We start from the raw sequence: 25442 nt of genomic DNA on the forward strand, positions 1-25442 counted from the left end.
GTGTGTGTGTGTGTGTGTGTGTGTGTGTGTGTGTGTGTGTGTGTGTGTGTGTGTGTGTGTGTGTGTGTGTGTGTGTGTGTGTGTGTGTATGCACTGGTGTTTGTCTACATGTTTGTTCATGTATAAAAATGTGTAGGTGTAACCGGCAGAGAAGGAAAAGGTTTTGTGTAAATTGACATGCTGTGATAGATCAATTATGAGAGAGACAAATATAAGATTTGTTTGATTGGGTGGGTATGAAATTATATATAAATACATATACGTATATATATAGCTGTGTGTGTGTGTGTGTGTGTGTGTGTGTGTGTGTGTGTGTGTGTGTGTGTGTGTGTGTGTGTGTGTGTGTACAAAGTTTTTTTTAGAAGAGTCGTATTGCTTGATCAGTGCAATATGAGAGTTTCTTTGCCCATTTTGCCCGGGATGGCCTGAATCTGAGAAAACCCTCTACGCTCATTTTATAGGTCAATTTTTCACTACCCCTAACTTTTTCGAAATATGAATACCTTACAGCTTCACTGGCCAAGATAAGTTCTACCTGGGCTGACTCTCAAGTCTATGAGCGGGAAGTTCAGCCTTAGTGGAAGATTCTCATAAATACTTCAAAAGCAGAAGAGGCAACATTCATCTCTCTCTCTCTCAATTTCTCCGCTACTTATCTGACAGCTTCCTGTGTTGTTTGAGGACTGGGTTTTAACTCTGCCTCCCTCTCTCTCTGCTTATCCTACAGATTCCTGTGTTGTTTGTAGACAGGGAATCCTAACTTCCTGTGAGGAAAAGGGAGACACTGGCTGAACTCCTCACTCAGCATCCAGGTGTTAAACAAGAGAGGCTGCGCAGGTCATGCAGAAGTCACATGAATACACCACCACCCAGGAAGAAAGCAGCCCGTGTGTTTGTAAACGTGTACTTCAATAACAGAGATTTTCATGGGTCCAGATAATCATATCCAAACTAAATGGGAAATGAAAAGTTATGGAGTCCAAAAACATATTCCAACTCTAACTCCTGATGCAACTGGTCTGAAAGAACCTGTTTCTAACTGCTCTTTTGCTCTGGTCAGGAGCTGGGTGCAAGGAGGAGTGGATAAACACTAACCACTTCCTGACGTACTGCTTCCCAGTGTTTTATAGCCCTTGTGTATAATCTCCAAATTTGGCTCCAAACAGAAGTTGAAAGAATCCCTGCACGAAAACAAATACATTTGTCTCGTAACCAGTAACATTCACAATCCTCCAGAGCTTAGTTGATTTCTTTATTTCAGGAGTTGTTGTTTTTTTCGCCTCGGTGGCATTTATACTACTTCGTGGCATATGTCAAAATCTTTACAATGTGTTTGATTATGGAGTATAGTAAACTTTATTGGGCCTGGGCTTTAGATATCCATGTCAGAGCACTCACTGAAATTTACTGAACTTACTAGACTTGTATCTATAACTTATCTTATAGCGTATAGTTAGGTTGAGTATATTTCTGTACAATTAATGTGAAATTGATTTGCATTACACAGGGTCTTATGGGCCGTTTCCACTGCAGGAACTTGGGGGTAATTTCACAGGGCCGGTGGTGTGTGTGTGTCTCCATAGCAGGAACCGCCCGCCAAGGACAATCTCCTGGAACTTTTACGGGGGCTAAACAAGTCCTTGCCTCAGGGGGTAGGTACTCCGAGCAGCCCCAAAAAATTCCTGCGTGGGGCTTGAGGTTTACTCGGTGCTGATTGGGTATACTCAGAGTGGGATGTGACGCCAACAGAAAGCGCAAAAATAAGCAGCATTTTTAAAACTCAACAGAAGAGGAGCATTAGGGGAAAGCGTCTCCACTGCCGGAAAAAAACAAGTAACAGTGAATGAAGACAAGATGTATGATAAGTGGACAGATGGATTACGCTGCCTCAAGAGTCCGGCGGGGCCTACTCTGCAGAGTGAGAGGACGCTTCTGTAAAGTTACTGCCTCTTAAATTATACCAACAACTTCACTAGTGGAGACACAGCTTATGGTTGGTGCATAGGTGTGTGTATTGGCAAGAATCTGGCAATACAATATGTATTGCGATGCAGGGACGATACGATATATTGCGACACTAAGCAAGACGATATATATTACGATTTTTTTCTGTACTAAGTTAGCTAACACTTGAGCATGCCAACTAGCAGTCTGAGTTTTAAATGCGACACAAAAATGAACCACAGCAGAATATATTTACACGTAACTGTCAAAAAAGTCAATACAGTGCTTTTGAATATTGATTAAGTATTGCGAAATGCAATATTTGCGATATTTCAGTGTATCAATATTTTCTTACACCCATATTGGTGCACCCAGTTTGTCATACGACAACATATGACAAACTCAAAGTTCAAAATCAGCCTGAAGTGCAAAATGCAAACAACAGAATCTCTGAAATTAGAAAGAAAAAAAAACAACCTTTTTGGCCACAAAAACTATTTTCCACAGAAAAATGCTGATAAGCTACACATAAATTTAACAATTAGGAGCTTTACATATACAGTCAATGAAAAAACACTGAATGTGAATTAAAACGTTTCAGCCTATTGAAAGCAAGCTGCATTACTGAATAAATGTACATTTCTAAACTGCACTGTGCACTTAAGATGTTAGATTCTGAGCCATTATGCAATCCCTGTCAGGGAGGCTTCTGATCTGTCCCAAACCTCACTCTGCAGCGTGACAACAACAACCCCAAAAATACAGCCAGAGTCATAAAGAACTATCTTCAGTGACAAGAAGAACAAGGAGTCCTGCAACAGATGGTCTAGCCCCCACAGAGCCCTGATCTCAACATCGAGTCAGTCTGGGAGTACATGAAGAGACAGAAGACACTGAGGCAGCCTAAATCCACACAACAACTGTGCCAAGTTCTCCAAGATGCTTGGAACAACCTTCTTGCCAAGTACCTTGAAAATTTACAGAGGAGAATTGGTGCTGTCTAAGGTTTTGTCTTTTGAGGCAGTTCGTTAATCAGAAAAGACCTCCCATTGATTCCTTGGCCTCCTCCCCTCTGAAGAAGCTACAGCATCTGGGTCAACAACCATCTATTAATGACTTACTAATATTTGTAACTGGATGGCCACATTTACAAACATTAATTTCTCAATATTTTTCACATTAATAAACGGCCCTGGCCTGGACCTTCAGCTGCCATGTTTGAGATCACAACTGAGAGATGCTCAAAGAAATAAACATTCAAACATTCAAACAGCAGGAGGGGGGAGGGGGGAGGGGGGAGTCAACATCTGCACTGACCTTTTTTTTAATTTCAAGGAATTTCATTTGGAAATAATAAAGTCTATCTATCTATCTATCTATCTATCTATCTATCTATCTATCTATCTATCTATCTATCTATCTATCTATCGCAGCCGTAGAACATTAATACAAATAATTGATCATAAATCACAACTGTAGTGACAATTTATAATATGGAACTGGTCAAACAGAAAGCGTGGACGCATTAGAAGAGCTGGATGCTGGACTCCAAGATGGCACCAATTTGTATGAACAAAAACTCTTCACAAGCTCACAAAGTTTTCTGGCTTCCTGGTGTGCGGCCGACTCCCCACAATCATGGTCCCACTCTGCTTATTCACATTAACTAGGATGAAGCCATGGCAATAAAAACGGCTTTTCATGGCTTTGGGGTGGTTTTGCACATGTTAACCTTCATGGATTAACAGTTACTTTTAAGTTTATTAATTGACCTTACTTGAAGCCGGATGGGGAAAACTATTCACATCAGCTTTATAGCTGTAATTTCAGGTTGTGATAGAGCCACAACATCTCCCAAGTGATAATCATTACAATTTGAACCAAATTTACGCCAAATCAAATCCAGTCATAAAACTACAAACAATTACGCAAATCAAAAAGCAGCTCTGCAGTGTACAGTATCTTATGTCACTTGTTAATGAAGCACTATCATGACAGGGGCTGTTAATTTATGCTTCATGTCAACTCTCTCAAGGTATAGCAATGAGTGTAGCCATGCAAAATAAAATCATTAAAGCCCCTAACATCCTGCAGCCAGTAGAGTGATAAGTTTGTTGACCAGTCTGGCTGTGGATTAGAATCAAACTCCAGAAAAATGTCCTTTCACTTCTCTAGAAAATAAGTGGGACCTGTTTTTACACAGGTACATGCAGATGTAGATGCGTGCACTCCACCCACCCAGAGACGCTCCACTCAGGATGTTGTCTGCACAGATGTTTAGTCTGCCCAGAGCAGCACACGACCTTGTGTTTTTATTGGCCTTCTGAATCCACAGAGGGCCACGCTGCTTTGGTCACTGCACCCCACCCCCCCACCCCCCCACCCCCAGCCCCAGCCCCAGCCTCAGCCTGACCCACACAAACACACATTGCGTTTGAGGTAGAACGTCAGAAGGGCGAAGGAACAGCGAAGGGGACAAGAGGTTGGAAGCGAGCGAGCTGCTGCCAGATCCACGGGCTGTGGACGGGGCCGTATAAACAAGACTGAGTGTGGCCACCAGGGAATGGTACAATGTCCCAGTGGAAACGTCTGGCCCTGGATGACTCAGCCTCCAACACAGCACAGGAGGAGGGGAGGGACATTGCTCTGTCCCAAACACTTTCCAGACTATCCAAAATAGGCCTGTTAATGGCAGCCTGATGGTAACCAAATGTCAACTGACGGATGGGAGTCTTTGTCGGTTGTAACGTAATTTCCCAGCGAAGACAGAAAGCTTCCAAACCTGCTCTCGGGACTGCAGCACACGACCAGAGGCCATAAATATGATATGGGCATGTTTATCCTGTAGTTATTTACCATGAGCATAACTCATGGGATGATAGCATAGGATTAGAGATATATATTTATGAATGTCTGTGTCCTGCATGCAGGACCATAAACATTTTTAAATTCTGCATTCCTTAAGACCAAATTTAAGAACTTTAATTATACCGTACTGAATTCATGTTAGTCTCCCTATGGTACAAAAACTGTAAAACCACTAGTTTCATGTCTTTTTGCCTGGAAACATCTGCTCATTACACTTAATAAATGAGTGCCAATCAGATGCCCCAGCATCGAGTTACATGCAACTCCGGGTCTGTACAAAGTTAAGGACACCTATACTGCTGCCCATGGACCGGGGGAAGGAGGGCAGAAGTTAGGGATGAAAGGAGGAGGCGAGGCACAGCAGGGTGGCTGCTGTGGCAGGTAGATGAAGTGAGGATCACACAGGCCGGTGTGGGGGAGATTAATGCATGGGGGAAGGCATGGGAAGGAAAACAAGGCCATAAATCAGCCGCTGGGCCTCCATGCTAATTGTAATTGAAATAGTGCAGGGAATTGCAATTGCTATTGACCAAAAGGGCCCTGGTGGTCCAAGCAAAATGAAACGGGGTGTGCAATGTGTCCGTGCCAAGATCAATGCATAACCCAGCTCTGGTATTTGTGTCCCGTAAATAAAAAGTGGTTTAGGGGGAAAACATGTAACAGGTGAGTTATTGTGTTGGATCCTGTGGTAGCTTTGGTCAACATGATGATGGAGCCATTACTCAGGGTATAGGGGTCTCTGACTTTTGGCCACAATTTAGTTGTGAGCCAGAATTGTTAAGAAAAATAATGTGAAATACAGAGGTAAGGCTACAGAGGGGAATCACGCCTGAAGTTGCTATAGTCCAGCCCCGACTGCATCAAAACAAAAAAAAAGAAAAGTGTGCAATGTTGCCCTTTGAGTGCAAGAAAACTTGTGCCAGAAAAAATGTGCCAGTTGCCATATTGCCTGTGTGTAACCTACTATATTCTGGGAGCACAGAGCTGCAGAAACTCATGCATAAACTTATGCATGTGGAGGAGTCTGCCTTCCAGCCTGTTCTTTAACTCCAACCCCCTTTCCATCTCTCACAGTCAAACAGGTAGCTCCCCACTCATTAACCCAATCGCTCACCAGCTAACTGGGACATGCACAGACCTGTCTGAGAGTGTGTGAATTTGAGGCTAGTGTATAATCGGCCCTGAAGAAAAGACTCAAGGAAGAGCAATGTTTTGATGCGATATTTTCTGTGCTGTTGAATCTAGCACCCATTTAGATAATGACTGTCGAATTAAAACCAGTCTGAATTTAAGTGAGTTTCAACATTTCAGTCCACTAGGAGATTCACTCAAACCCATATAATACCTTCCTTCTCCCACTGACTTCAGGCATGGCAGCAAAACACATTATGGGACATTTGATTAGAAAAAACAGTTTGGTTTTCACAAAGTAATTTGTTTTTGTTTGTTTTTTTCTTCAGATTAGGTAATTAAATATTTCTTCAGTCGATTAGATTACAAAAAGCTAAATGAACAACCATGCTCAAAGCTGTAAACAAAAGCAGCCATGACAAGGAGGATGCATGCTGCGTTGAGCACCCAGCAGAGTATTCCCTGCTCTTCTCTCTCGGAGATTTGGTCTCCATGTTGTGATCCAATAGCGTTCCCCCATGAGACTGCAGATAGCATCCAAACCTCGCTGCAGGAAAATAACATCCTCTTCCACATACACAGAGGAATACTGACTTTCATAACATACCCTCATCAGGACACGCATAGATGACACCGTAACTATGCAGGCTACTCATTCACACCATTTCCACTCTGTAATATGCAAACACTCTACATAAAGGAGCAGAAGCTGTAAAGCGGTGAACGTTGCAACGGGGCGATTCTTCACTACATGTTAGAAATTGCTTTGAAGATTTTACATGCTCTGTGACAAACTGAACAACAAGCGTTCACCCCCGCAATTTACAGCTATTTGAACACTGTAGGTGCAACGAACAATGGGAACAAAGCATTGTTTTTCAATTGTCTGTGACAGTGTGGGCTGCTCAGCACAGAGGCCTTCGCCCTAACTATTGGGGCTGTGTTTGCTAAACGAGCCCGAGCAACACCGCGGAGCCCACAAGGCTCCACGCTCTCTGATACGACCGGGGGCTTTTCTCTGCCTGCACACTCCCTCCACCACCTTACATCCCCCCCTCCCCACCCCCCCATCCTTCCCTCCGTCAGGAATCTATATTTCATAAGCGAGCTGTGGAGCTCCAGTGCCCAATTATCAGCAGATAAGGCGCAGGAAGCCCTGGAGCGCCGGCACGGCTATTTAGATGGGGAGGGGGGAAGGAGCTGGAGAAGGAAAGGCAGGCAGGCAGGCAGGCAGGGACCCAACCCCCCAGGGGCAGTTCGCCCTCACCACGCTATTTTTTTCTTCCTTCTTTTTTTTCCTCTTCTTTTCTCTCCCTCGCTGACAGCCTCCTCCTCCCCCCCCTTACCTTAGCGGCAGAGTTCAATTAGTGCCGGCGGCGGCTAGCACCCGCAGCCCCGCTCAGCCCAGGAGCTGCAGCCTCTATCAGCACACACCAACAACACGCAAGGCTGAGTCCAACTAGCAAACTAACGTCAAGGCAAGTTCTGTGTTGGTCTCACACATACAGGCACATGCATTCATGCATGCACACACACACACACACACACACAGGTTTTAGTATCTCAGCCATGAGCATAACAGAATCATCCATATGAAATTTAAAGTTAAAACTGAGATACTGATTTTCTTTTTCTTTCCTGAAACCACAAGATAAACCTAAGACCCGATTCCACTGCTTGCATTAAAACCCCAACGTCTTCTTCACCGTTGCAGTTTAGATCATGTCGTTTCCAGGGTAATACTTTGAACTAACTGAAAAATCGTCAGCAACTGAACCAAGTGTTTTGTGTTATTTCTCAACATCTCAGACGCATTATTGCTGCCTCTTCAGACTGGCACATTCAAGTCAGGACTTTTCACATCTTTCCACGGCCCAAGACCTCTATTAGCGAGGGGGTAAAACTCGATGTGCCTCTCACGTTTTCAGACCCCAACAAAAAAAAACAACTCCCGCCGCCAATGCTGAGCAAGGTTGACCAGGGGTCAGGCACAGCTCACGGATACGAGACGGATATCGATTTGCTGGGACAGGCCGCGAGCACACATGCACGAACACACACTTTCGTTCCCCTCCTCTTTTTCTCTCTTTCTCTGCAGTCACAGGGCAGGCATCAGCCAATAGATCAGCCAGGGGCAGGAAACGGCCTGGGTCAGAGGGGATAGTGTGTGTGTGTGTGTGTGTGTGTGTGTGTGTGTGTGTGTGTGTGTGTGTGTGTGTGTGTGTGTGTGCGCGAGTGTGTGATGATAAGACTAACAGCCTGCTGAAAGCCCCCTCTCACCCAGAGCTGTCCAGGTTCTTCAGGCTGTGCCGATTCACCTCCGAGAGGCAAAGAAAGAAAATAGCTCAGACCACATATCAACTATTCATCATGCGCCCATTAACAGACAAGCAGCCACACACACATTCAAAACACACTGTTGTGAATGTTTACGATCATCTGTAATCACTGTCATTGTTTCAGAGTCGCTCGTCGGTCTTTCTATCCGTTGGAGGATAATATTATAGAACACTTGTCACCGCAGGAGGGTGTGTGGGTGTCTGCTGTTGCTGTCGCCTCGTGGCCTGTGTTAGGGGATCTGCCAATGGCAAAGAGACTGGGGTAAGATTAAGGGGGAGGCTTCGTCAGCCACGAGTAGACTAGGGGCTCAGCTGGAGTCACACACGTATATACCGTGTCAGCTGTGCATGGGTCATCATGTGTACGCATGTGCCATGTATGATTTCTGCGCATGAGTGAATAAGTTAAAAGTATGTCTCTGTGTTTGCGCACGTGTGCCTGAATGCGCATGTGTGTGTCTGTACTGTATATGTGAAAGAAAGTCAGGGGGCAGTCAAGCGGAGGAGGGCAGGCAATGCTCCCAGGCATAGAAAGCAGGCCAACTCCATCTCTCACTCTGGAGAGCCTCAGAGAGATGGGGTAGTAAAACCAGAAACAGTGGAGAACGCTGGGTTCTATCAGTGAAGTTGCATGAGATGAGCTATGAGTTATGTTCTATTTAAACTAAACCAGCAGCTGCAACGTACAGCAACTATGGGATATGATGGCATATTTATGTCTATTCTAAATGGTGAACATCATGGCTTCTGTCATCTTTGAGTCTTTCGATGTATTTGGTTTCCATATAAGAATGGAAGGAGTTCCCTTTTGACTATACTATACAATGTGTAAAAAGAGAAACATGTAAAAAAAAATGTATTCACTTGTTATTTTATTCATTCCCTGCTGTGGTGACTTTCATCTGCCTTAACCTTAAACTACCGATAAATCAGGTTGTTTTGACAGAGAGACAGAAACCCAAAGACAAAAGATTCAGAGATACAGACGGTGCAGAGAAGACAGCAGTCAGGGGGAAGTTCACTTCCCCCGCTGACGCTCTTGTTCCACGGTGAGAATCCCCCGGCCGGTAGCCTCAGACATCTGGTTCCAGTTAGCTCTCAGCACTTTGACGCGTTTCCTGTGCTGCTGCTGCTGCTCCACGCAGCCATGGCCACGACGCAGCCCTCCCAACGCCACGACAGCCAGACTCTCTGAAGATAATACACTGTAACTCACTCACAAATCCACAGTCAACCACACATCTACTGAATGTTGAAATGGCCAGAAGAGGCTGAGGCAGTGTACCGGTATTCTTCATTCACAGCATAACGTAGATAAGTGTCACTACGAAGCAGCTCATTCAGTATATTATTACAGATATTACACAACAAAACGTGGGAGTGCTGACATCATAACCAGAGTTGCACTAATAATGTGCAACATTTCCAAATAACTATCTGCTTCGATGCAATCACATTTATATACAAAGAAATAAGTGGTATTCAACTAATGAAACCTAATATAATCTCTATACAGAACAGACACTATTTCCATGCAGAAATGTTCTCATAAAGAGTGATGTGTTTTATCAGCAAGTAGAGAGGAAGATTAGTAGCTGCACCGTAGCTCAACACACACAAAGGAAATCCTAGTAACTTATTAAAATTCAAATTGACCAACGGAAAATCCTGGGTGCAACATTTACAGGAGGACAGGGGAAGTGAGAACCAAACCACGATTTGTCAGTAATAAATCAAAATCACATGAAGATGATGAGACATGTCTGAGAAGTGATTCTGTTTTCTGTTGTTAGATTACACACAGTTTGACAGTGAACCTGCAGAAGCACAGGTGTCACATGGCTCTGGTCCATTAAGTGAACCAGAAAGAGCCGTGAGAGCGAGCCAGGATGTACGACAGCAGGACCCGGAAACTGCGTCAGCTACATGGAATGCAGTTGTTATCAATTTTATTAATTACACCTGTGCCTTTCCTGCTACAACACGTCCCAACGTGTGCCGTGAAAAAACCTTCTGAATATTCTATCTCTGTGGTTGCTGACGGGCCTCCAGCAATGCTTTCTATTCTCAATTCTGCTGTAAACCTCAAGTCTCTTTCCGCTCGTTTGTTTGTGAGTTGTTGTACAGTAGGACACAATCCGTTCAGAGTAAACATTTAAAAAGACAAAAATTAAAGAAAAGCTGAATCCATCAGGTTGGCAGATCACCGCTCTGATATTCAACTCTTTTATAGTTTCCATTGCATTTTGTGATAAAATAATCAACCCTTATCTTTCCCCACTTTTATTACTCCTATATATATATGCATACATATACATACATACATACATATATATATATACACAGTATATATACATACATATATATGTATATAAATATATAACAAAATAAGTCTTGTATCTTTACCACACTGTAAAGCACTCTGTTGCTGAAGTGTACTTAATAAACCAAGTTTATTCATAGATGGAAACAATGCTTTGCCTGAGGAGATCAGGAGAACAGACTCAGTGTTTTTTTTCAAATGACCATAGATTTTTTTATCATAGTTTTTGTTAAGTAATATACTAAGATAGGCAATATTCAAACTGAAGACATGAGCGAGGTAACATCGTTTTAAAATTCAGAACATCCATCAGTAACTATGGAGTTTGTTCTTCCATGTCATGTCCCTCTTTCACCTAATACATACTGTACTGTGCATTTTATGGAAATGTGTGGTCTGCCTGCTCTCAGCCAGGCATTCAAATAATTTACCCTAAACTTGCATAAATACTATCTCTACCTTTATGACAAAAGCCTCATTGTGTCATCATACAGCAAACATACTGTATGTAAGGATACAGAAATGTGTGTTTATCATAAGACATTATACAATCCACTGTTGAATCTCTAGAATAATGTTAATAGCTGTGCGTGGCACTGTACGGCAAACCTCTGCTGCTGTTTACATTTTGTACCTGTGCAGAGACAAATTCCTGCCATCCGTGTTAATATGACCATAAACTGCTGAAGCTTCACTCTCATACACAGTAATGGGGATGCTCTGAGGCACACACTGTATTTTGACCTGTCAGTTTTAGCAACTAACAGCACAGCACCATGTCACTCACACTGTGTGGAAGACTGCAATGTTTCAGGGCAACCACCCACTAAATCAACCACAATGCCTTTCACAGAGGTGATTCCCTGTGTGGGGGAGTGGAAAAGGGTGACCCCAGAATGGAGACATAAATATGAGAGGTACCCAAGAAAAAAAAAAAAAAAAAAAAACATGAGCCCACACAGCCCTGCTTGTTCTGTAGAAGAGCACGGTAACCTCGTAGGCCACAACCGGGGATTACGGGTAGTGAAAGTGAGAATGAGGGGGTGAGGAGAGAAAGAAACAAAAGTGCAACAACGAGGAGGTGAAGAGACAGGAAGTAGCTTCTCAAAGGCTTTCCTGCGTTGGAGGGACTCCCTACACCACGCAAATTCTCTATAAACACAGCACCAAGTCTATTCTCTGAAATCATGTGTGTGGAAATTTACCAACGTCGTATTCACTCACTTCAATCCAAAATCCATACACATCCAACTTCATCTGCTGTAGACCTGAAATATTGACATAAAATAAATCTATACAGTTCAATCACGTCCTTCTTCTTCTTTTTTTATATAACAATGATGTTCACAAACAAGCAGTTAGATGTTTCGATGTTATGGAATAAAACAACGTGTGCCTATAATGCAATTATGTGATTATTTAAAGTTATAAAGAACAGTAATGCATACACACATCTCCAGCCGAAATCAATTTAGGCTAAAAACATTTTTTAGAGTCAACAAGCCCCACTTTAATTGCTCCCAATCGGGGGTGAGCACGAGCAAACGAGGACAAATGAAAGTTTAAGGAGGAAGTATTGATTTGTGTGGAGGTCAGGGGTAGGTCACCCCTATCAGAGAATCAACAAACAGCCGCCAGCACCCTCCTCAGCTAAGCCAATCACCTTCTGACCTCAACCACCGTTACCATGGCAAATGACCCTGAAACACACGGGGTATATGCTCTCGCCCTTACTCAGAGAAAGCAGCAAAGATGGTGGAACTACAACAAACTTAACTTACAGCTTTTAATTATGCTGTTGTGCTTGGCCTGAGATTTGCTTTTTATGTTCATTCTTCTCTGCACTGCTTTCTTGGGTTTAGAGGTGATTCAGACTTCAACAGTGTTACTGCTTCACTAAATCCTGTGGTACAAATTCATGACTCAAACTAAACCATGATTTAAAACTAATTAAGTAATGATGGCATTTAAGATTGTTATAGCCGGGCCGACATTTTATTGAGATTTCATACTTATAGTGGGGAGGGCATCCTTTAGCTCTCAAAACAGCCTCAGCTCTTCATGGCATGGATTCCACACAATGTTGGAAACATTCCTGAAATTCTGCTCCAAGTTTACATGACTGCTTCACACGGTTTCTGTAGATTTATCAGTGGCACATTCATGTTGCCAATCTCTCAGTTTCTACCACATCATAAAAGATAAAAAGATGGTTAAACTGTGGCTGTAAAGGGATGCAGATGGTCAGCAACAATACTCACATAGACTGTAGCATTTAAGCCATGATTGTTTGGTATTAAGTAGCCCAAGGTGTGCCAAGAAAACATTCCCCCACACCATTACTCTGCCACCACCACCAACGGCCTGAACAGTTGACACAAGGTATGTTAAGTCCATGGATACATGCTGTTGGTGCCAAATTGCCCTTACCATCTGCGTTCCTGAGCAGAAATCAAGACCCTCAGACTGGGCTAAGTTTTTCACCGTCCAGTTTTCGAGCACATGTGCCCACTGCAGCCTCAGATTTCTGTTGTTGGCTGACAGCAGAGGAACCCGACATGGCCCTCTGCTGTTTTTGTCCTCTCCGCCTCAACATTCGACGTGCTGTGTGTTCTGAGATGCTTCTCTGCTCACTGCAGTTGTAAAGGGTGGTTTATCAGAGTTACCACAGCCTTCTCCTCAGCTCCAGCCAGTCTGCCCATTCTCCTCTGACCTCTCTCATCATCAAGGTATTTCAGTCCACTGCTGATCAATGGATGGCTTTTTTTTTCTTCCTTCACACACTTCTGAGTAAAAACTCTAGAGACTGTTGTGAATGAAAATCCCAAGGGATCAGCAGTTTCAGAAAACCTCAAACTAGCCCATCTGATACCAAGAACCATTTCATAGTGAAAGTCACTGAAATTACATTTTTTCCCCCCATTGTAACGTTTGATGTGAACTGAAAGCCAGACCTAATCTGCATGATTGTATGCATTTCCCTGCTGCCATGTGATTGGCTGACTGGATAATTGCATAAATAAACAGGTGCATAGGTGTTCCTAATGAGTACATTACAAGAATTATTCATATTTTATAACATAAATGTAGCAATATTGTCCACCTCAATCACCCTCATGTCATGGCCTTCCCTTGAACCTTTAGCTATTTCAGCAGAATAAATCTCAGATGCTTGCTTTCACCCACCCCCCCCCCCCCCCCCCTTCTCCCTCCATCCCTCTCTGCTCCCTACCCCTCCCTCCCTCCGAGGCAGGCAGGCGGTGGTGGTAACCAACCCTCTGGCAGTGTGTTCCTATCCTGCAGGAGCCCTCAGGTTCCAACCTGTCAATATCCCAGGCAGCATCTTGGCTCTGCTGTGACTCTGTTAACCTCCTTACCCAGTGCAACCGCACAAGGGGCTCCTGTCCCTCTGCCAGCCCAGAGACAAGTGCGATCAACCCCCACCCCACTCGTCGTCATCCTCCAATCCTGCTCTCCAACCACACACGCTTCCCTCACATCCATAAAGGGCAGCACCCTGGCAGCAACAGCGAGCAATATGGCAGCTGACGGCAGTTTTCTGCTTGCTGACATCTTCCGATGTTTTGAATGATGGTCACGTTGGAAGCTCACAGATGTAAAGAGGAAAGAGATATTGTAAGGAAGTCTAAAGCCTGAAGGAGGAGAGAAAACCTCAGTGACTGACGTGACAAAGCTCCCGTCATCTCGTCATCTGTATCACTTACAGGGAGAAGAAGGGTCACAGTAAAAAAAAGAATCAATGTATTAACACGTTGCAGAGTGGAATTCATCAGCGGTTTATGGGACGAACGTGTAAAGTTGCGAGAAAGACACAAAATCAAGTGGAGGTCTTAGCGTTGCTTTATGTAATCTACACAATCGCATAGGCCTGATCCAAAGAGTGGTAACAAGCGTGTGGCAGCATGTCACCCATCCCATCTCAAAACACATGCACACACCCCCGCACGCACACGCACACACACACACACACACACACACACAAACACACACACTCACTCCTCCGTGCCTGACTGCAAGGCACCACGGCTGTCTGCTGGGAGCTCAGGTTACGGCCGACCGGCGGGACAGACTTTATAGAAGCTTCTCTCCCACACCCACTCACCCCCTCCGCACGGCTCCGGAGGAGGTATCGGATTGCCGGTTCAGCGCCGGCCAGGCTTGGCGCTGGCGGCGGCTTGTGATCTTGGGTGCATGTGTGTGTGTGTGTGTGTGTGTGTGTGCGAGTGCCTGTGTTTTATCTCCCACTCTTTGAGGGTATCGGCACACAATGCTGCTGTCTCCTCCAGGTATGTAGGTGTGATTTACAGTGTAGACGTTTCACACTCATGAATGCACACGTGCAAAATCTGACCTCTTCACTCCTAAAGCACCAAGAATACTCTGTACCGCATTACACAGTCTTAAGTGGAATAAGACAGAAGCAGCGAGGAGCGTTGAACCCAAATTACAAAGAAACACATTCTCAATCACTTCTAGTCATGTTAGGCCATGTAAATAGTTTGAGTTTTATTTTTATTTTAGACATCAATCTCTTAGGGAAGAAGACAGATCCTTCCCTAAGTGAGTTAAAAGCGATTCAAGAGAATATAAGGTATTGATGATCTCCTCATACTTAGAAAGTTTCTCTCAGATACAAACAAACTTCTCCAGTGGCCAAGATCTATCACGAACTACAGTCTTCAAATACATCATGAAGATTAAAATAATCAGTGTTCGGTGGAAATGTGTTAAGTAGGTGGTGATTCATCCATATGATCATTAGGATGATGTAGCTAGGCGTGCCATTCAGCTGTATTGCGTTACGTTGACATGTGTTCCTGTTATTTCATATTCAAATTAATAAGAAGGCTAAACGACATACACAGTTCTTCATATTGAGTGAGCAATAGAGTTCAACCAAATATTGTGGCCACTTCAATGATCATACCGTCGAACCAACAACCCTCTAATGCAGAGCCAACAAATACTGAATATTACCACCTTCATAAAGGAGGACTCAATATGTTAAACTGTAATGGTTTTAGATGGGCCATCTGAAAAAAAACTGTCAAGAGGTTGAAGTAGTTCCTTTATATACTGTAAGTGTGCAATACATGGATTTATTTAAAAAATAATGTATAATAATGTATAGATTTCTCAAAAAATAATGTATAACTAACTCAATACAAAATTCATATTCAGCATATCATCATCTTTATGTTTAAACACTTATCTGCTATTATTTTTATTGGTATTTTTCATTACAGCAGCCTGATTCTCTCTTTGCCTCAGGGTTTGTACGCAGTTGTGTTGTTGCCCAGTATCGTTCTCTGGTGTATTATGTGACAGAGTAGCATCACCTACTGTAAGGCTGTAGTATTCTCAGTGATTGCAGACTGTCTTGCATATCAATTAGGGATACCCAAATTAACCGGCTGCCAATCGTGATCAGGTAAATTTCATTAAACATACATGACTGTTCTTTTACAACTATTGCTTCCAGTCACTGAACCACCTTAAAACCAATCATCACCTGTGGTTAATACTCTGATGTGTTGGCCTTGTGACACATGAAAAGTGTGCGGGACTGATAAATCGTTCACCATCTGAGGTACAGGCCAAAAGTATGGATCAGCCGATCATAGATTATCATTATCAATAGCAAGAAATGTGATTGCAGTAGCATTACGAATAGTGAATTGACCACTTAACTATAGATAGACGTCTTTGCAACATCTAACTTCATGTAGCCCAAACCTTTCCATCTTTATATCAGCGCGGCTCCAATAATAAGTCATTGACAATACAAGTAATATTTTTGTGTTTTGGGTCCTTTAATACGACTGGCTCAGCTAAGTTTCTTTATCTTTTTGTTTTAGTGATTTGACAGCAGACTTCTGCAGTGTAATTTTTTTTTTTTGTAAATTAAATTGTCCTACAAACAAAGGCTAACAGGAAGCCCCATATGGCAATTTTACGAGTGTTAATTATGGTACTGATGAAATGTTGTGAACATGAAGCAATTGAAGAGAGTTTTGTGAATCTAACGTGCAACACCAACAAGCACCACACACAAAAAAAAAAGAATTTTATCATTTTAGGAAAGGAAAGAAAGAAAATGCCCAAAGTCCCAGACAATAAACTTCACCGTCAGTGTCATTCCAACAGTTGTTACTGGAATTACTTTCTAATAGCTAAAAATTGCTGATTTGTGTCAATCTTGGACGATATTGGCTAGAAAGCAACTGTAATAAAATTCCATTCACCTGCACTTAACTCCTCCACCTCCACCACCACAATAAAGTCTATCTCATCTCATCTCCCCTCCAGGACAGGAAGTGAAAGATACCTCAAAACTTCGGCAAAAAAAACCAAATGTATCTGTATTGCTGGTCATTCGGTGACACTTGAAAAAAGGGCACTCCAGTAATGTAGTATTAACGTTCCCATATGTTGGGAAGTACTGATTAAAAGGCTGGGATCCCCTGTAAAAATTGTGAGTATCCCTTTAAATGAATTATTTGTATTTTTCACAACTATTATAATTATTGATACTAAACAGAAGAGCATCACCACGGTATGTATCCAAATCCCATGATTCTATCTGTCCTCTGAGAGAATAACTTACAATTCTCCATCTCTGAAAACCTTATGTGGCTCATTTTCAGCAAGGAGTTGTGGGGAGGTGCACTTGCAGGTCAACGTGGAAGAGACCCTCTATATGCGAGGACTTTTCTGACGGTTCTGCTGCTGGCTCGCTTGCTAGCCCGGCATGGAACGGCACTCATGAATAATGCGTGGGGACATCTGCCACCCTTGAATTATAGATCTGTGGAGGCCCAGCATATGGGAACAGCTCAGCAAGTGCTAATGGCTAACTCCCCTTGACAAAATGTGGGTTAGAGACACGTGAACGATAGTTAGGTCATGTAACCTTACAGTCATGTGAGTGTGAGGTGGATTTTAAATCTGATTATTTACATGTCTGTGCGTGCTTGTGTGTGTGTGTGTGTGTGTGTGTGTGTGTGTGTGTGTGTGTGTGTGTGTGTGTGTGTTTGTGTATCTGGATTGAGGGGAAGCTCCAATGAATACACTAATAGGATTTTGAGGATATGCCCATTAACGAGTGGCAGACATCCCTGCTGCAGTGTGTTTGAGCAAGGCACTTAAGTGTGTACTCAAAGCTTTCCCCACAGTGGGAAAAAATCTAAAATAAAAACTTCCACGCAAGGATAAAAAAGTCACTGTTACGTGAAAACACAGCATTATGCTTTTTCATAGCCAAATTCGGTAAAACCAGTGAATGTAGCTTTAAAAAAGCCTCAGAAAGCCTCAGCCTAACAAGAAATGTCTAATGTCTTTTGAGTCTTTTATGTAGGCTTCCCCTTGCTGAAGTGCAGCCTTCTTGAATATTCTATACTCTCTGGTTGTGAGTCCTGCTCTTTAAAGAAGCAGAGACAGGACGGGGGGTGGGGGGCGGAGGGTTGGGGATGCATTTTCTTCCGGCCCAGTCAAGCAGGAGGCCTGGTCTACCGGGGACCACTTCGATCTCCGCTTTTCTCTCCAGGATTATCCTCTTATCAGCGCCGCTAAAGCCATGCTAAGAAGCACCAGTAATTATCCTATCTTTAATTAACGAGCACCTCGTTCCAAAACCACCCACGGTCCATGTAGGCCTCCGCTTGGAAGGCAGCAAAGCGCGGCGTAAAGATGAGCAGACTTAATCTTGTTTTTGTCAGAGTAAGAGGGAGTGAACGTGTAGAAAAGGGCAAAGTTCATCTTCAAGTAGCTGGGGAGTCGCACCATGCAGAACGTCCCTCATGCATGCACGCCTGCAAACAAGCCTTTCTACACCGCAGGTTTCAAAGGGAATCCTACCACCCACCACTGTTCCACTTTGTTGTGCATGTGTGTTTGTGATGTGTGTTCATTTGAGTGTATACTCTAGTGTGTGGATGGATTACTACACTCAAATTATGCTACCACTCACCATCACTCACAGACTTAAATTTCCAGGCTTACTGAAGCCTCCTTCGACTTTACAATGGAAACTTAAGTGGGAGAAGATAAGGGACAGACGTCACCTCCATGAGCCTTAATTACATTTAGAAGGTAGAAGATTCCAGACGGGAGACAGTAATATATACATTCAATACTTGCAATTAAGTGACAAGTGTTTATTAACACAACTTCAGCACCATTGGTCAACTAATTATTTTGCTATTAAAATCAGGGAGGACTGGGTCATTTGAAGGGGAGTGGGAACAAGATGACACCTCCACCTTCAAAAAAAAAAAGGGAGACAGGGAGCGAGAACACCAGGGGTGTTGTTACGTGGCCTGGCTCTGGCACCACCAAGCAGGAGGGCGGCGGCGGCGGCCTCAGCATGCATACATTAGCGGTGCTTAGGCGCACTAATTGCTTCTCACTTAGACAAATCTCCTGCAAATCACGGCTGCGCCGCCAGCACTGCCCGAGCCCCCCGGGAAGGAGAGACGGCAGGCAGGCGGACGGAGCGAGAGGCAGAGGAGGAAGAGGAGGGGGTGGAGGGGGTGGCGAGTGGAGCGTGTGTGTACCAGAGGCGCCTCGGAGGCAGGATGGAGGAAGAAGGAGAGAGGGAGGAGGGAGGAGGGAGACTGAGGGGGAGGGGGGTGATCCCATGAGAATGGAGAGAAACGAAAAGAGAGAGAGAGAGAGAGAGAGAGAGAGAGAGAAAAGCTCTAACACTTCAAGAGAGGCTCTCTCTCTCTCTTTCCCTCTTCGCTCATCCATAGTCCAGGCTGAGAGCCCCCCCCCCACCCCCCCAACCTCTTACACCCCTACCCTCAGAAGCCCCACTGCTGCTCCGCTCCTCCATCCCTCCACCCCCCCCCCCCTCCTCCTCTACCAGCTCTCAGATCTCTGCTCTGCCCCCTACTCCTCAACCCCCCACCCACCCCCTACGACCACCACCCCCACCCCACCACCACCACCCCCCTCCATCGCTCTCCCTCCCTCTCCATCGCTCTACAGAAAAGTGGAGGAAAGATGAAACTCTACAAAGAGGGAAAAAAATCAATAACACAGATGGATAGCTGGATAACAGGGTCCGGCATGCTTCGGCAGTGAGGCAATCCAGAGGGTGCCCACACAACTTCCACACAGGCAGAGATGGGCAAAAACAAGACGCTGGGAAGAGGGTGGTGATCAGCCTCAGGAAGTCAACATCACCCACAACACACAAGTACACACTTGTTCACTCACACAAGCTCACACCGCAATGTATGGCTGCATGCTTAGCTTACACTGGCATTAAAGAAAACCACCAAAATGACATACAAAACTATAACCAAAAACAAATACACATGTTAACTTGTTCTTGCAAAACCATAATAGTTATCAGGTAACCTAGATGAGTCATACAAAATATCAATGTTTATTGCCCAGCCCACACTTTTCTTTTCTACTGGGGTTATTTCAGGTAGTGTGTGGCCAAAGGACTCTTGTTAGCTGTTTAAGTTACCACAGGGTCCCATCAATAGCAACATACACAATAAACTGCAGAAACTGTGCACCTGCATTTCCTTATATAAGATAGGAGAGCAGGTACCTGCAGCTAAATCACTTCAGCATATTGATGTATTTTTATTTTAATGTTACTATTTTTTAAACTTATGACCTGATGGTGAGACTGCAGGGCTTTGCTGACACTGATGGCCGGTCTGTGGCTCTACTCTTTCGTGCAGTAGCAAGAAACTTGTTAAAGACTAAGAGGAAATCAGAGAGTAAGTAGTTTCAGGAAGGGCTGAAATGCAGTGGGCTGCTGTCGTATGTTAATCCAAGAGGTTAGAGCAGATCCAGCCGTTTGTCATCACCATAGACTGTACATAAAGATGGACGGAGCCTCCCCAATATCACCCATGGGTTTCTAAAGGGTAGTTCTGAAGCTACTGGCCCTGCGTTGCCAGTAGCTGACTCCGCTGAACACCCAGCTAATATAAAAACAGACAAAGAGGGAGGGTGTGTGAAATCCAAGACTTGAGGATATACGCTGGCTTGTGGCAGGAACACACTTGCCAAAATGTCACTCAAAGAGGCCACACCCTCAATTATGCAGAACTTAAAGCCGTAATAAAATTCAAACAAGCAAGTTATATAAAAATTCACCCCTGTACTGTCGTCATGAAGGAGGAAATTAGCCGTAAAAAGGACTTGTGCACCAGGCTGTAAGCATGTTTATTTCTACCCTAGAGTTGGACATTTTACGGGAGTCTACGGGGTTCGACTCCGTTGGAGCCGGCATCAAGTCGCCATTTGGAGAAACGCAGCGTTTGATACTTTCAATGTTCATTTCAATTTTCAGCCTCGGAAAATTGACGCTTGGTCATCAACACTCTACTCCAACAGAAAAGTACAGCAGCAACCACACTTTCCAGGAATTTTCATACTCATAGACGACTAAATGACCGCCTCAAGCTTTTCAAGTGTTCGCTACACAAAATTAAGATCAGCGAGTTCTAGACGAATCTAACAGCAGCATGAGATTATCTTATTCCAAACCCTTCTGGTCACAAGAAGTGTAATTACCCTCAGCGCCTATAGGGGCACCAGAATGGCTCTGGATCGGCAGAGTTTTTCACAGTTGGACTAGCATGATTGCTTTATTCATAAACATGCAACCTTGCATTTAGTAAAACAATCAGGGGTGTGTTTACATGTAATGTAAACACATATTGCACGAGAGCAGGGCTAGTTGAAGCTTAATATTTATGCTTAGGCTGAGACATCAAAACAAAATGGTAGATTATTAAGATAAACCACAAAAAGAGAAATTATATTCAGAAGGAGTTAAAAAAATAAAACACTTCTAAAAAAAAAAAGAGCTATAACGTTCAGACTTGATGAAGCAAAATTCATCTCAGTTTCAACTAAGTCTGGATTATCCAGTAAGCTCTCTTATAAAAACCCACTGTAAAATGTCACATGGAGGCCACACATCTTTGCAATGGCCTTGTGTGTTTGGACAAGTCAGGCTGATGTCATGTAGTCCGTGTCTTAACCGCGTTTCAGTGGTAATTGCTATAAACTTGTATAATAGATAATAAAATCTAACATACTGTACCTCATGACAGCCAGGTTCTGACGCATTCTGAGTCTGAGGTTTCAGGTCACGTGTGATGTTGGATCTGCTCGGTCTTTCCTCCCATTGGACCCAGGGCGATTGGGGGAGATGCTTATAGCAGCTGTACGAGAGGCGAAAGGCCAAAGATTTCAATATAACAAATGTCAATGATGAACCAACCCTCAAACACACAGCACACGTACTCATGCAAACACACACACACACACACACTCATCCATACACACATCCACAAACTCCACTCCACTCTCCTCCAACAGGCCAATCTTTGTGGAAATTACTATAATCCTATTTTGGGCGTAGTGGTGATTTTTTCTGATTTTGCAAGGAGCCATGTGACTGATGTGGCCTAACTGAAATTAACCTCTGAAAGGCAACCGAAGTCTAGTAGAATTTGTGTGACGCACATATTTTACATTTATTTAATTTTGTGAATATGATTACCTCACTTTCATCATTGAACAGACTGGTTGAACTGAGTAACTCTAACATCAGTTCAAATCATGTTTAGGCTCCATCAGGACAGACTGAGACTTACTGCCAGTCAGAGATCAGCTTAGTTACAAAAATCGGTGTACAAGCTTGAACTGTATCTAATGAAGTATTAAGCAAACTGATGACGGAGGAGAGGTAGAAAATACACCAACCAAACAAACTGACACAAATATTTCAAGTTTTTCAGATTTTCTTTGCTTATTCATAGCTGAAACCTCAGATTCTGCTGTTCAAAATGATTATTTTCGAGGATGATGAATCACTAGCACCACCTACTGTCTACTAAAATCCTGTTTTGAGTGTTTCCTGGCTCTTAAATGTACTGAGGTGCCATAGCCTCAGCAGAGCAGGAACAAAACTATTCGGCGACAGCTCCATCTTGTGGAGCAAGACAGACATCTCATCTCCCAGCTGTCCCTCAGCAATGTTTTTTCTCTCTCTCTCTCTCCTTGCTTGTTTTTAATTCCACAATATTGATATACCCTCCACAATATGGAATATATATATATATATACACACAGCAAATTGTGATGCAAAAACATACAAAGGACTACAATATAAATCAATTATCTGCAGTAATAGGTAAACAGATTAGAATCTGATAATCAGATTTTGATTCTGATTTGATTGTTTCCATGTTGGTGACCAACATGGAAAACTTAATTAGTTACAACATTGCAACATGATAACTGCAATGTAAGTCCATTAAAAAAAAGAAGCTTCATTTGGGGTGCACATTCCATATATTAATTTAAACAAATGCTGAATATTTTTTTGTGGAAGAAGAAGGGCTGAGCAACAGACCAGACACTGAGATTGACAAAGATGTTTAGTTATTGATACTGAATTATAGGATAATGGGACAATTTTGCTAATACTGATGTGTCACCTGAGAATATGAGGATTTGAGGAGCAGAAGTGAGCTATTTGTTGGAGACCAAGTTAATTTTCTCTATTTAACAAACTCAACTCAACGAACGACATTAAGACCATAAATACACCTGGAATAAAAGTTTGTTCCCAATTAGAAAAGAAAGGAATTTTTTAAAGGGAGTTTGAATATTGGTTCCATAAAATCATGTTTATATTACTTGTAACAGCCAGAGTATAACAGTGCACTACCAGTTAACGCCACACGGTGGCGCCTCCTTTTGTTTGGTCACTTGATATCACCTTTCTCCCCTAGTCGACTTCAGTAATGTGGACACTAGTGAAGGCTACAGGTCACGAACTACTTCGTCCTTCGTTTATTGTTTTGCTGAGGGTAATAGTTTATGCCGTGAGAGGCTTGTATGGTCTGTATCTGTGAATAAATATACAGTGCGGAAATCGCTCCACTTCGTGTCCGGCCTCTCAACTTTATTTCGTGCTGGAGCTGAGCTATTAGCAAAGATATTCAATAAATGGAAAGATACTCCATGAGCGGCTGCTCCAATGATATGAAATGGTATACAATTCCTGTCTCTCTAAATGGGCGTGGCCAACCGTCACCCCACCTCGTCTGTGAACGTGTGTGTGGATTTATACAATTTTTAGGTAGATGAAAGTGAGATATTTATATTTTCTTATGATAACATTAAATATTTACACTACTAACAGTAATATTTAGCATGCCAAAAATAATTTAAATAATTTTCACGGGAGTTCACGGCCGTTTGTTTGACGTTGCCTAGATCAGTGCCAAATCTCGCGAGAGTGTGTCGTAGAGACAGAGACAGGTCTGGAACAAAGTGGATTTTCTCCGGATCTCTCCGTCTGAAAATTACCATTTTGGTGTCAAACTGTTCAGAAGAGATGTGGCTTGTGAAAAATTAGTCCAAAATTTGCTTCAGTGACCGTGGGGAGAAAGACCCGACCATAATCGGTGTTCACATTAAATTGTCCCATAGGAATCAATACACTTCAAGCTGCCTCTGGTCTCTCTAAAGGGGCGTGGCCGTGCAGAAGCCCACGTGACATGCATACAGGAAGCTGACTCGTCATGAAAGGTCTTGGTTTATAAACCGTCTTTGCTATTAGCATCCGCGGCTAAGCTTCTCGCCAACCCCACATACTATTGGGTAGCACCATAGAAGCACACATCCACAAGATGGGTCCAGAAGGGGGTGGATGGAAATCAGCATCATGAGCACAAAAGACTCTTGATTCGTGTCCAGTTGCCACCAAGCACATTTAAAACAGGTTCATACCAGCTGTAAACAGCCCCGTCTCTCTCAAGCTGCCTATTATTGCCTCCTACCCCGATACATAGCAAAAAAAGGTTGTAAAACATTTTCATTTCTGTCCATCTATTTAGGCTCCACCTAGAGGCTGGATAGAAGAATGTTGGAAACTGAACAAAAAGACAAAAGTGGTAGAGTAATCTACTACAGGACTGTCCATGCAGGTATCTCCATCCTTCAATCAAAATGAGCTCAAATGTGGAGAGGAAGTGGCCTCACAAACAGAAAGGTTTTGGCTGTTATTACTTGGTCTGGCCCATTCCTCATAAATTTGCATCAGGCTTGACTTGCTTGAGTATTTAAGTCACAAGCTCCATCTGAGCAGCAGCAAAATGGGCAAATATATATATATATTTTTTTTTTTATTCCCCAAGAGTGGCCAATGTGATCTTGTGTTGATCCTGTCTACCACTGATGGATTGTCAAAATGTTGTATGAAGTGTAAGCAAATTGTGATGATGTACATTTGTGTAGCCTAGGCTCAATAATTTAACCATACGTGTCCAAATAGCCTACCTTACATTAAAAAAATAATGCCTCGTTTAGGATGATTAAAAGCATATTAATTACAGGCTAGGCTAAATTCAGGTAGGCTAGCTAATAGCAGTGAGGGTCAGTAGGGGTGAGCAGTGAGTTTGTCATTAGAGTTTTATTATTTGCGCCTTTTATGACAGAGATGTCGCGTTACGTTACAAGGGTTAACGTTAGGCCTCGGCGGGTTGAGGTCAAAGTTGTCCTTCATGTTAGAGAGCGGTTTCTACAGCAGCAAAAAATAAATAAATAAAAATAAGTGTCACCTTCATCTCCTTACTTACCGACTTTTGACAAACGCATTGTTTGTTTGTTTGTTTGTTTGTTTGTTTCACTTTGTTCGGCACTTGTTGTGTTGTCTTCATAGAGGTTTTCTTCTTCCTTTTCTTCTGTTCCGTGTAACGGCGGCAGCCAGCTTAAGTAGCAATGGCGGGTGAAGCAACTTCCGGTTGAGTTTCAATCTAAAACCT

The sequence above is a fragment of the Trachurus japonicus genome, chromosome 7 (genome assembly GCF_045865225.1).
Source record: "Trachurus japonicus isolate A0001 chromosome 7, Traja_1.0".
In the NCBI taxonomy this organism is placed as follows: domain Eukaryota; kingdom Metazoa; phylum Chordata; class Actinopteri; order Carangiformes; family Carangidae; genus Trachurus; species Trachurus japonicus.